Here is a 10,973-nt window from a genome sequence, read left to right as displayed (position 1 = left end):
GTCGCCTAACCCGATAACCCCGTGCTGGTGAGTCGTCAGGTCGGCATCCTTTAGCCCTAGTGCGTCGAACACGTTGCGGAACATGATATTTGAATCAGCTCCTGTGTCGACAAGGATCCGTTTGACGAGGCCGGTTCCCACTCTGCCCGTTATGACCATGGGGGGATTTTCCGGGGCGTCGCTGAACCACTGGTCTTCCAGGCCGAAAGAAATGGATGGTGGTTTTTTAGAGCTTTGCACCGGCGGGGATGAGATCGCCAGAACCTTAGCGTCTTTCTTGTGTGCCGACCGGGATTTTGGTGCAGCGTTTTTTGCCGTTACCACGTTTATTACAGTGAGGCCGTGGTCTCTGTCCTCGGGTTCCTGTCGCCGCTTGGCCGAACGGGTCTTGCCTTCCTCGTCTTGGTCGCGATAACGTCTTCTCGGCTCCCTGATGAGATGGGAGAACGCTGCTAGCTTTCCTTCCCTTATCGCTTGTTCCAGTGCATCCTTCAGGTCAAAACAGTCCTGTGTTTGATGGCCATAACCCTTGTGGTAATCACAATAAAGGTTCTTGTTTCCTCCCGTACGGTCCTTAAGTGGTCGAGGCTTCGGAAGAATTCCCTTCTCAGCTATTTGCTGATAAACTTCCACGATGGGGAGAGTGAGTGGAGTGTAGTTAGTGAATTTTCCGACTCGAGGGAACGGCCTAGGTGCTTTGTTTGATGCCTCCTCCTTGGCCTTTTCTTTTGCTCTTTCACCGTCCCCTCCGGACTGTCGAGCTTGGCTGTAACCGGACTGCCGCTTATTGGCAGCCACGACTCGGCTGACTTCCTCGTCGTTTATGTACTCCTTGGCCACCGTCTGGATTTCATGCATTGTCCAAACCGGTTTCGTGGTAAGGTGTTTTCGGAAGTTCTCGTTGAGGAGGCCGTTTGTCAGGCAGAGACTGGCCACCGAGTCGGTTAAGCCGTCGATTTCCAAGCATTCATCGTTGAACCGATCTAAGTACTTCCTGGTCGGCTCTCCTTGTCTCTGGGTTACCCCTAGAAGGTTGATGGGGTGCTTGGCCTTTGCTATCCGCGTTGTAAATTGGGCAAGGAACGCACGGCTGATGTCTGAGAAATTGTAGATGGAACTTTGAGGGAGGCCGTTAAACCATCTGATCGCTGGCCCTGCTAGGGTTACCGGGAAGGCGCGGCATCTTACTTCGTCTCCTACTCCCTCTAGGTTCATCCTGGCCTCAAAGGCCGTGAGGTGTTCCAGAGGGTCTTGAGTTCCGTCATACCTCATGTCCGTTGGTTTGTTGAAGTGTTTCGGCAACCGGACCTCGAGGATAGATCGGTGGAACGGGGTGACGCCCATTATCACAGGTTGTCTTGTTCTGTTAGATCTTCCTTCCCCGTCTTCGCGACCTCTTGCCGCTCGGCGGGTTGTTCTGCCGCGGGAGTAGATGATCGTGTCATTTCGTCTTCTTCTTATGGGTGATTCCTCCCGCGTGCTCTCCGCTTCCGTCCGGGATGCGGATGTACGCCGCGGGCGGCTTCTGTGAGAGTCCTCCTCCTCGCTCCCGGGAGACAGGGTATAGCTTGGGTCGGTAAACTGTCCATCCCGCTCCCGGTCAGCCAGCTGTCGTTCTAGGTTTTGGACTCTGTGGCGTAGCTCCTGCATTATTATGGCGCTGTCGCCACCCGTTCCTCCGAAGGGTCGTGTTCTCGCGTGTTGTTGGGGGGACCTCCGCCGCCCCCTTAGTGAGGCAACGGAGGCTGCCCCCTCCGCTCCAATTGCTCGAGCTTGGTCCCCGGGGCCCAGCACGGCTTCCATTTAGGCAGGGACTCCCCACAGACGGCGCCAATGTTCGGTTGTCGGGTTCCGGACAGGTAGGATTCACGAGTGAAGGAGTGAGAAGGCCCTGACCTTGATCGCGCTGGTTGCTGGCTTCCCGAGCAGTCGAGCACTTGTCCTGGTGAGAAGATGAGGGGGGGGTGCCACCTGCAAAGACACTCCGACGCTCAAGTCAGATGGTGTGCAGGCGGGAAAGGTGATGTGTAAAGGTGGCGTACCTCGGGGGAAGAGCCAATCTTCCCCTTATATACATGTCAGTGGTGGGCCCCTTTGTGAGGACAGGCCCATATTCCCAAGGACATTGTCCTGCAGCCGCGTGCGGGTCGTACAAGGCACGTGTCCGGGTCGTTTGAAGGGCGACTTACTGGGTCGGGTGGAGCTCGGGCCAGGGTCGATCCGTCGGGTCTTTGGGCCGGGCCGTAACAACTCTCATGGTAGTTTTGGTGGAGAGGATTGTGCTACTATTGTTCTGAAAAGCTGGTCAAAGGGAAATTATTCAGGTTTGTTGCTTACTTTGGCAGCTGCTGTGTGCATTGTTTTGAGCCTATCAATAGTGATAAGAAGGAAGATGATTGAGTCAAGGGAATCTTTATCATGGTCAAGGTTGCCTGTGAATTCTTCAGATGGTGATGATCATGTCAAGGTTGGCAATATTTAAAGAAAAGTTTTTGATATTTATTTAGATATCAAGTAAATAAGTTGTGTGTAAATTTATGTGGATACATAGGAGAAGAAACATTGAATTTTAGAGTTTGAAAGTGACCAACATAAACTTGCGGATGAATAATTATGTGGAAGAGAATCGTATTAAGGAGTGTTTGTTTTGTTGTATCAAAGTCTCTACTTGTTTATATCACCATACCTTACGACTATTTAATATCATTATTAATTTTGTTCTGTATTGTATTCTTGTATCAAAATCACTTTACTTGTTTACATCATAACTTTTAAAACATCATCGGGTAACTTAGCCCCTCAAACCAATAGAAAAATTGACAGAGACCACCTTATGAAGCATTGAAACGATGTATGGCTGAGTTTTATATTCCTTTTATTTCCCCCTTAAAAAATAAAAATGACTGTCATTATCATATTTTTAAATGAGTAATGTTATTTAAGTCTTTTTATTAAATTAAATAATGAGTTTTAGAATAATGCTATCTATAATTGATTTTTGTTAATGTTAAACTAATTTGATTGGACTTGATTAATAAAAATATTTAAATGTGTAGTATTATTCTCTTTAAATTTGCTATGAATGCTATCATCAATTTTTCATTATATACGAAACATTGAGGTGTGAATTCGTCGTATTTTTAAGACCTCTTTCTATTTTTATTTTAGCGTTTGTAAGAGCCTCTTTCTAATTTTATTTTAGCTTTTGAGACATCTCCATAGATGATTCTGATTGAGGTAGGGTCTGATTGAGGTTTTGATTGAGGTAGGGTCTAGCGTGATCATGGATCGGATTCAATACGATCTGGACACTAATAAAATTAAATTACGAATTTTATGTAGATATATGTAGATTTGCAAAAATAAATAAATAAATATTTTTTTATTTCAATTAATAATTATTATACATGTTATATTATTTTATTTATTATTTAAAAAAAAATTAATTATTTTGTTAGCTTTTATAATTTTACAAAATTTTTAATTAGGTTTTTATACTTTTTTTTAATTGAGTTCTTGCACTAATTTATTTTTTTAATTGAGTCAGACACTTTTTTTTTATTTGAATCCTTGCACCAATTTTTTTTTATTTGGGTTCTTGTACAATTAAATCAATTACTGTCAAGAGGGATTTAATTGAAAAAAAATGATGCAGGGACCCAATTAAAAAGAAAAAAGTATAAGAACCTAATTGAAAATTTTGCGAAACTATAGAAACCAATAGAGTAATTAAACCTTAAAAAAACTATATTTAATAATATGTTAAGAGTAAACATATTTAAAATAATAGAAAATAGAATTTTATTGATATTTTTTTAATAAAAATAAAATTTTTAAAATATTTTTATATTTTGTGGATATATGTTGAGAGTCTATCCAATTCGCAAATGTGTGGATCGAATCTAAGTTTAAAAATCGCGGATATTAAATTCGATCCGATTCGATGATTTTAGTGTGGATTAAATCGAGATTTTGGGTATATCCGACCAAATCCGCATTTATCCTAGTTTGAGGTAATATATTTTATTTTTTAGATAACAATTATATATTATTTGTATATTAAAATCAGCCAACCACCAATATAAAATACATAGTGAAATATAAATACACATTAAAAATAAATTAAATCACACATATATTTATACATAAATATATTGATTATTGCTTTTAATAACTAATTTTAGTATAAAAATGACATTTTTGTTAAAGAAATCTACCATAATATTTACATATAATTTAATGGCGTATGCATAATTAATGTTCAAACATTAGAACACCCAAAAAAAAATCGACGTTTATAGTGAAAAGTTTTTTTATATAGTTGTTTTATTGATATTGATTTATCCATGTAAAAAAATCGATATAATAATAAAAGAATCTTCTTTCATTCAAAAAAAAAAAAAGATAAAGAGAAAAAAGCTTAAACATCAATTATTTGATATTTTTTATATTTTAAAAATATCAATATACAATTCAATAATTAATAAAAAAAATTATTATATACGAATGATTTATGATAAATAAAAATACAATTATTATTAATTAATTTTGTATTTAAATTATTTTTTAATCAAGATATATGATAATTAACCATTACCCATAAGAAGAAATTTTACTTTTTAATGCTTAAACAAAATCATGAAATAGCAACTTCTAGTAGGAAGTTTATCACAAAAAGTCAATCTTGCAAACCAGAGTGAATAGAATAGAATATTAATGCACCCCCACAATTTGAGTGCACTCTAATAATGCACCTTCGCTCTGACCCACTTCCCTTTCTCCTCCTTTTCTCCCATGGTTCCGGACTTTCAATTCATCACATTTTCTGTCCCTGCAACTTGAACAACACACGCCCCTTCCACATTCAAATTCGTAGTCAGATCCATCTCTATTTTTCTTCAATCTAGAGAAAATCAGATCGAAACCCTCCATTTCTGTTGGTCTCACAACCTTCTTCTAATACACCATACCAAGCAGGATTCAAGATTGGCGATTGCGGATAACCCTAGAACAAGCTGAAGCTGGAGAATTGAATCAATAAAGATGAATACGAACAGTAAGTGATTCCTCCTGATCTCAAAACAAGTTGTTTAGTTTTGAAATTAGTTCGAATTTACGACAGAAAATCTGATGAGGTATTTGGTGGACTTATTAGAATGCATCCTAATGATTGGGAACATGCATGGTCTCTCATTTCTTTTATGTTAGATTACCTGCTGCTGACTGTACTAGACTAGTACTAGCCAGTAGCCAGTGTCGTCAAATAATGAAAATTTGCTTTTTGTTCTACATTAATTGTTTTATTTGTACTTTTAAAAATTTTAAAATAATATTTTTATTCATAGTATTAAAATAACTTTTTATATTTGGGTCCTTAATAATAATACACCATTAAAAAAAAATAAGTATAATATTAATTAAATTTTATCTTTTTCCTACAAAATAATTTGTCAATTTATATATATTATTTTCGTCATTGTATTTTCTTTTTTTTATTCTTTTCATTTTAAATAAATATTTTTTACTTTTAATAATTTATTGAAAAACTAATCTAAAAAAATAAAAAAACTTATTTTAAAACAAAAGGAGTATATTCTTTTGTTGTATATTTTCATAGACATCTAAAAAATGACTATGAATGCTTTATATTCTATTCAAATTTTGCTTATATTTACTATCAATGTAAGAATAAAAAGGTTCAAAAAATATTTAACCATATATTATGTTATTTTCCAATGTGTATGTGAAATTCTCCACGTACCAAAGTTAACCACACGCCATGTAAAATTGACACACGCCCCAACACACGCACACCCCACTAAGCTTCTAAAAGGCACAAGCCTTCATGCTACCAAGTGTAACCCCACAACATAGCACTCAAATTTCCCCAAATTCGCCAAATTTAACAAAATCTTCACCTCCTTCCTAGTTTGAAGGCAATAAAAAATGAACCACAAAGTAAATTCTCTATAAAACCAATATGGGATTTAAATTCAGTTCAGTACTCCAGTTTCAACTTTCAGGAGTCCAACTACTATCTCTATCTGCTTCACATAAAGGACCATGTTCATGTCCTTTGATTCTGTGCACCTGTATCTTTCATTTAATTTTGCACACAAAACATCACACTGAATTGCTTGACCTTAAACACATTCAATTCTTAATAATGCCCAACATGATTTTGGCATTGTACTCTTAATGTCATAAATACTATAGCTAGGTTCATGCAATTTGGTTTTTCATTCTTAGTCAGTGTCACAATTTTGATTTCTTTTTCTTGGTGAGTTCCGAAATCTAAAGTGATAAACAGTACGACCTCCCTAAGAAAGGTTCCAGGAGTAACTGGTAAGGTTCGCCCAAGAATCAGTCCATTCCCACCTCCAATGGGATCACAAATTTGATTTCTCCTTGTATATACAAGAGTTCCATTTATTGTCGTTTTTAATTCATGACTATATATAGTAGTCACTTTCTCTAAACTGAATACTCTGCTGTCTTTTCTGGACTATTAAAGGAAGAAGAAGGAGTGAACAAGTGACAAACCAAGAGATGGATGAGGAAGTGTTGAAGTCACCACCTTCTCAAGAAAAATATGGCAGGGCTCAATTTGCAATAAGGTTAATGGTGCTGGTTTTGTTTTTGGCTTGGGTTTTTGTTTGGGTAGTGGCTCCAACAGACACTTATAAACAGATATGGTTACCGCAACTAAAAGCAAAGATCAATTCTTCATATTTTGGAAAACAAGGTCTCATTTTCCGATTCAGCTACATATGTATTTGCAAAATTCACATATCTACATTCTTTGTTTTATGCTGATATATTCTATGATCTTCTTGCAGGTGCAACACTTCTCCTGTTCACTGTTCCAATATTGTTCATAGCTGTTTTGGGAAGTATCTACCTCCATATAGCAAAGAAATACAATTATTTCAAAATGGAAAGGTGCTATCTTTTTTCTTATTCTTGAATCCCATTTGATTTTTTTCTTATTCTTCTAGCCATATCTACTTTTCTAAGTAATAAGTATTTTAAGGTACTGTGTCCATTCATTTTTTTTTCTTTTTTGTAGTACATTCATAAATTGATATATTTGGATGCAATTTGTTTCTGGATAAAACAATTGATGAATGTATCAGAAAAATAAAAACGTCTTATCAATGGATGTAGTATTCTTATAACATAATTAGAGTATTCCCAGTTCTGATGATTGGCTTTAAATTCCTTGGATTCTTTGCACCACTCCAGGAGCAAGAATGGGAAGAAATGTGAGGGAGTATTCATAGGGAAGCGTCCAATGCTTGTGAGAGGCCCTCTTGGCATTGTTTCTGGCACAGAACTTGCCTTGTTGTTTATGTTCATTGTGCTACTAGTTTGGTCCTTTTCAAGTTATCTAAACAACAGCTTTGCCAAAATTTCTCAGAAATCAGCAGCAGAAGATGGAGAAAAAGTGTAAGAATATATATTTATATATATATATTCCTATCAAACTCAGAAATTTTGTATGTGAATTAATTTTCATAAGAGTATACAGTCACTTAAGTGTGTCTATTCATATAGGAGAATGATGGCGAACACATGGAATTTAAGTGCAACGCTACATACAAATAAACATTCTAAATTGCTATATGTAATATGTATGTACTAAGCCTTTAATGTATTGTAATTGCAGTTGCATCAATTGAATATTTGTTGAATATTTTGCAATTAAATTAAAATCATAATACAATTACATACACAATGACTTGAGTTTTACACATATTTGCTCTATGATATGGATATATATTCAAAAGTTATTTAAGGATTATAGTTTTGATTATGGTCTCAATCATGAATTTTGTTCATTAGTGTGCAATTAAGGTAATAATAATATAACTTTTATGTGATCTCAATCGCAATTTCGAAATTTTTTCCAGTTATTATTTCTGTTTTAATAACTAGGATTGGTGGTGAAGGAGTGATTTTTGTGTTTTCGCAGATGGCAGAAGAAACTAGATAAATCAGCACTAATCTTGGGGAAAGTTGGGAACATATGCTTGGCAATGTTGTTTTTCCCAGTGACACGTGGTTCCTCATTGTTGCCACTGGTTGGTCTAAAATCAGAGAGTTGCATAAAGTACCATATTTGGCTTGGAAATATGCTCATGACAATCTTCACTGCTCATGGCCTTTGCTACATCATTTATTGGGCAGTGACTAATCAACTTTCAAAGGTTCGTTGACTGATAAAATATAGGGTTGTTGACTGATAAATGTGAAAAATAAATCAAGTTTGCGAATGATATGTGGTCTAAAACTTGAATCACACTGTATACATGAAAATTTCAAAGCTTGGATTCAAAAGAAAAGAAGAAAGTATTATTGGATTTTAGGATCTTGTGAAATAAAATTAATTAAAAATGTTAAATAAAAGAAACTATACTAACTAACTAACTAACTATTTCTAGCACAAACAAGTTAATTTACTACTATTGTGCTCTATGCTAGTCACTTGGATATTTTTTTATCATTTTGTTATCTACTATAACATAGAACTATAGATTCATGATACTATTACTATGATTCTCAATGCAGATGCTAGAATGGAAAAAAACAGGGATATCAAATGTAGCAGGAGAGTTAACTTTGCTAATTGGTCTTTTAATGTGGCTTACAACATTCCCTCGCATTAGGAGAAAAGCCTTTGAGCTTTTCTTTTACACACACCACCTCTACATCCTCTTCATTGTGTTGTTCATCTTTCATGTTGGAATCTCCTATACTTGTATTATGCTCCCTGGTTTCTACCTCTTCTTGGTTGATCGTTATCTAAGGTTCTTGCAATCAAGACAGCGAGCTCGGTTGGTTTCTGCTCGTGTTTTGCCATGTGAAGCGGTAGAACTTAACTTCTCTAAGACCCATGGTAAGATAAAATAAACTAGATGTTTAGTCCCTTAGATCTTGTCTCTTAATTGTTTAAAGATACAAAACACTAATTACAGACACCAAAATCATAGAGGGTGTGTGAGAGATTGGGAAAAAAAAAATCAGTTTTTCCTATTCTTGGGACTCGGGTAGGTTTAAAAAACAGTGTGGGCAAAGACATTATCACTTTCTGCAAACAAATTTATATAAAATAAAAGATCAAGTTGAGGTTGCATGCTTTTTTAAGGACCAGAGTATTATCACATATATTTTCTAAGGACTAGACTAATAAAAAATCTTTCAGGAATTTGACTAATGTGATGTATAATTTTCAGGGGACCAAGTTGATATATTATAAATTTGTAAGGAACCAAAACAATGTCAAATATTTTTGAGGGATCAAGTAGATAATTTGGTTTATGACCTGCTTCTTGAAAAAAAAAATGCTCAAATTTCAATGATAAGAATTTTTATATATTGTTTTTAGTGCTGATGTGGCTATATATATATTTTTGGCAGGGTTGACATATAATCCCACAAGTATTGTGTTCATAAACATACCAAGCATATCAAAGTTGCAGTGGCATCCATTTACAGTTACTTCTAATAGTAACTTGGAGCCTGAAATTCTAAGTGTTGTCATTAAGAGTGAGGGAGCTTGGTCCCAGAAACTCTATCAGATGCTTTCAGTACCATCTTCAATTGATCATCTCAATGTCCATGTTTAGGCACGAAACTCTTGTGATGATTAGTGGAGGCAGTGGCATCACCCCTTTTGTGTCTATCATCAGAGAGCTAATATATCTAAACATAACATTGAGATATAGAACTCCAAAACTTACCTTAATTTGTGCATTTAAGAAGACCTCTTGTCTCTCAATGTTAGATATGATCCTCCCAAGTTATGGAATCAACGGTGACATTTCTAGTTTGCAACTACAAATTGAGGCTTACATCACAAGAGAGGAAGACCTTAAACAGAATAATAATCCAATTCCCCTTCAATCCATATGGTTCAAGCCTAACCAAAAAGACTCGCCTGTTTCTACTATTTTAGGTCCAAATAGTTGGGTTTGGGTTGGTGCTATAATATCATCTTCTTTCATAATCTTTATTATCCTAATTGGGATGATTAACCATTACTACATTTTTCCTGTTGATCATAACACCAATAAAATATTTTCATACCCTATGAAGTCTTCTATCAACATGTTAGTGATATGTGTGTCAATAGCAATGGGTGCAAGTGTAGCTGTTCTTTGGAACAAGAAACAAAATGCCAAAGAAGCAAAGAAGGTACAGAATATGGAGGGGTCATCTCCATCAGTAGGATCAACAAATTTCAAGGTTTGTGACGTAGAAAGGGAATTGGAAAGCCTACCAAACCAAATCCTTGCCAATGCTACAAATGTGCATTATGGTGGAAGACCTGACCTAAGAAGTAAGTCACTTCACTTTTTTTTTTGGGCAAATTACTATGTAGTTTGTAAATTGTAACACTAATTACCTTTATAAATATAACACTAACCTCAAGTGAAGGGAATCTTTATTTTAAACTATAGCCTAGAGACATATCAAGGGTATGAAATTGCTCTCTTTTCTTTTTTCTTTTCTTTTTTTCTCTGTCTTTTATTTGCTTTTATTTTTTCTTTTTTGAAGGATTACTGTTGGAACTGAAAGGGTCAAATGCGGGGGTTCTTGTTTCTGGACCCAAGGAAATGAGGCAGGAGGTAGCAGCTGTTTGCTCATCTAAGTTGGCTGAAAATCTGCACTTTGAGTCCTTTAGCTTTAATTGGTGATTTTACTTGAACTGTTAGAAGATATAAAACATTTAGCTATTAGCGAGAATTGATCTTAGCTAGCTTATTTTGAGTTAGAATTTCTGTTATTTTTTGATAGTGTAAATTGGTTATGTAACAAATGTTAGATCCTAGTTCCTAGCTACCACCAATGACAATACTTCTAAATTGAGTAAATTCTAATAGTCTCTTCTGCTTTTTAGAAAATAAAATCTGTCATAAGGAGCATAACAAAAAAGGTAGAAGGGTTTTAGTTCCATATCATTTTTCTAG

The 10,973-nt window shown here is 35.7% G+C and overlaps 1 pseudogene; it reads left to right on the top strand.

Moving 5' to 3' along the window:
- The first annotated feature begins 4,754 nt into the window (after positions 1-4,754).
- Positions 4,755-10,844, top strand: LOC107485874 (ferric reduction oxidase 2-like; annotated as a pseudogene).
- The last annotated feature ends 129 nt before the right edge of the window (positions 10,845-10,973 follow it).

Source organism: Arachis duranensis, chromosome 4 (genome assembly GCF_000817695.3).
Source record: "Arachis duranensis cultivar V14167 chromosome 4, aradu.V14167.gnm2.J7QH, whole genome shotgun sequence".
In the NCBI taxonomy this organism is placed as follows: domain Eukaryota; kingdom Viridiplantae; phylum Streptophyta; class Magnoliopsida; order Fabales; family Fabaceae; genus Arachis; species Arachis duranensis.
Note: the sequence above shows the minus strand (reverse complement) of the source record. Positions and strands in the feature narration are given on the sequence as shown.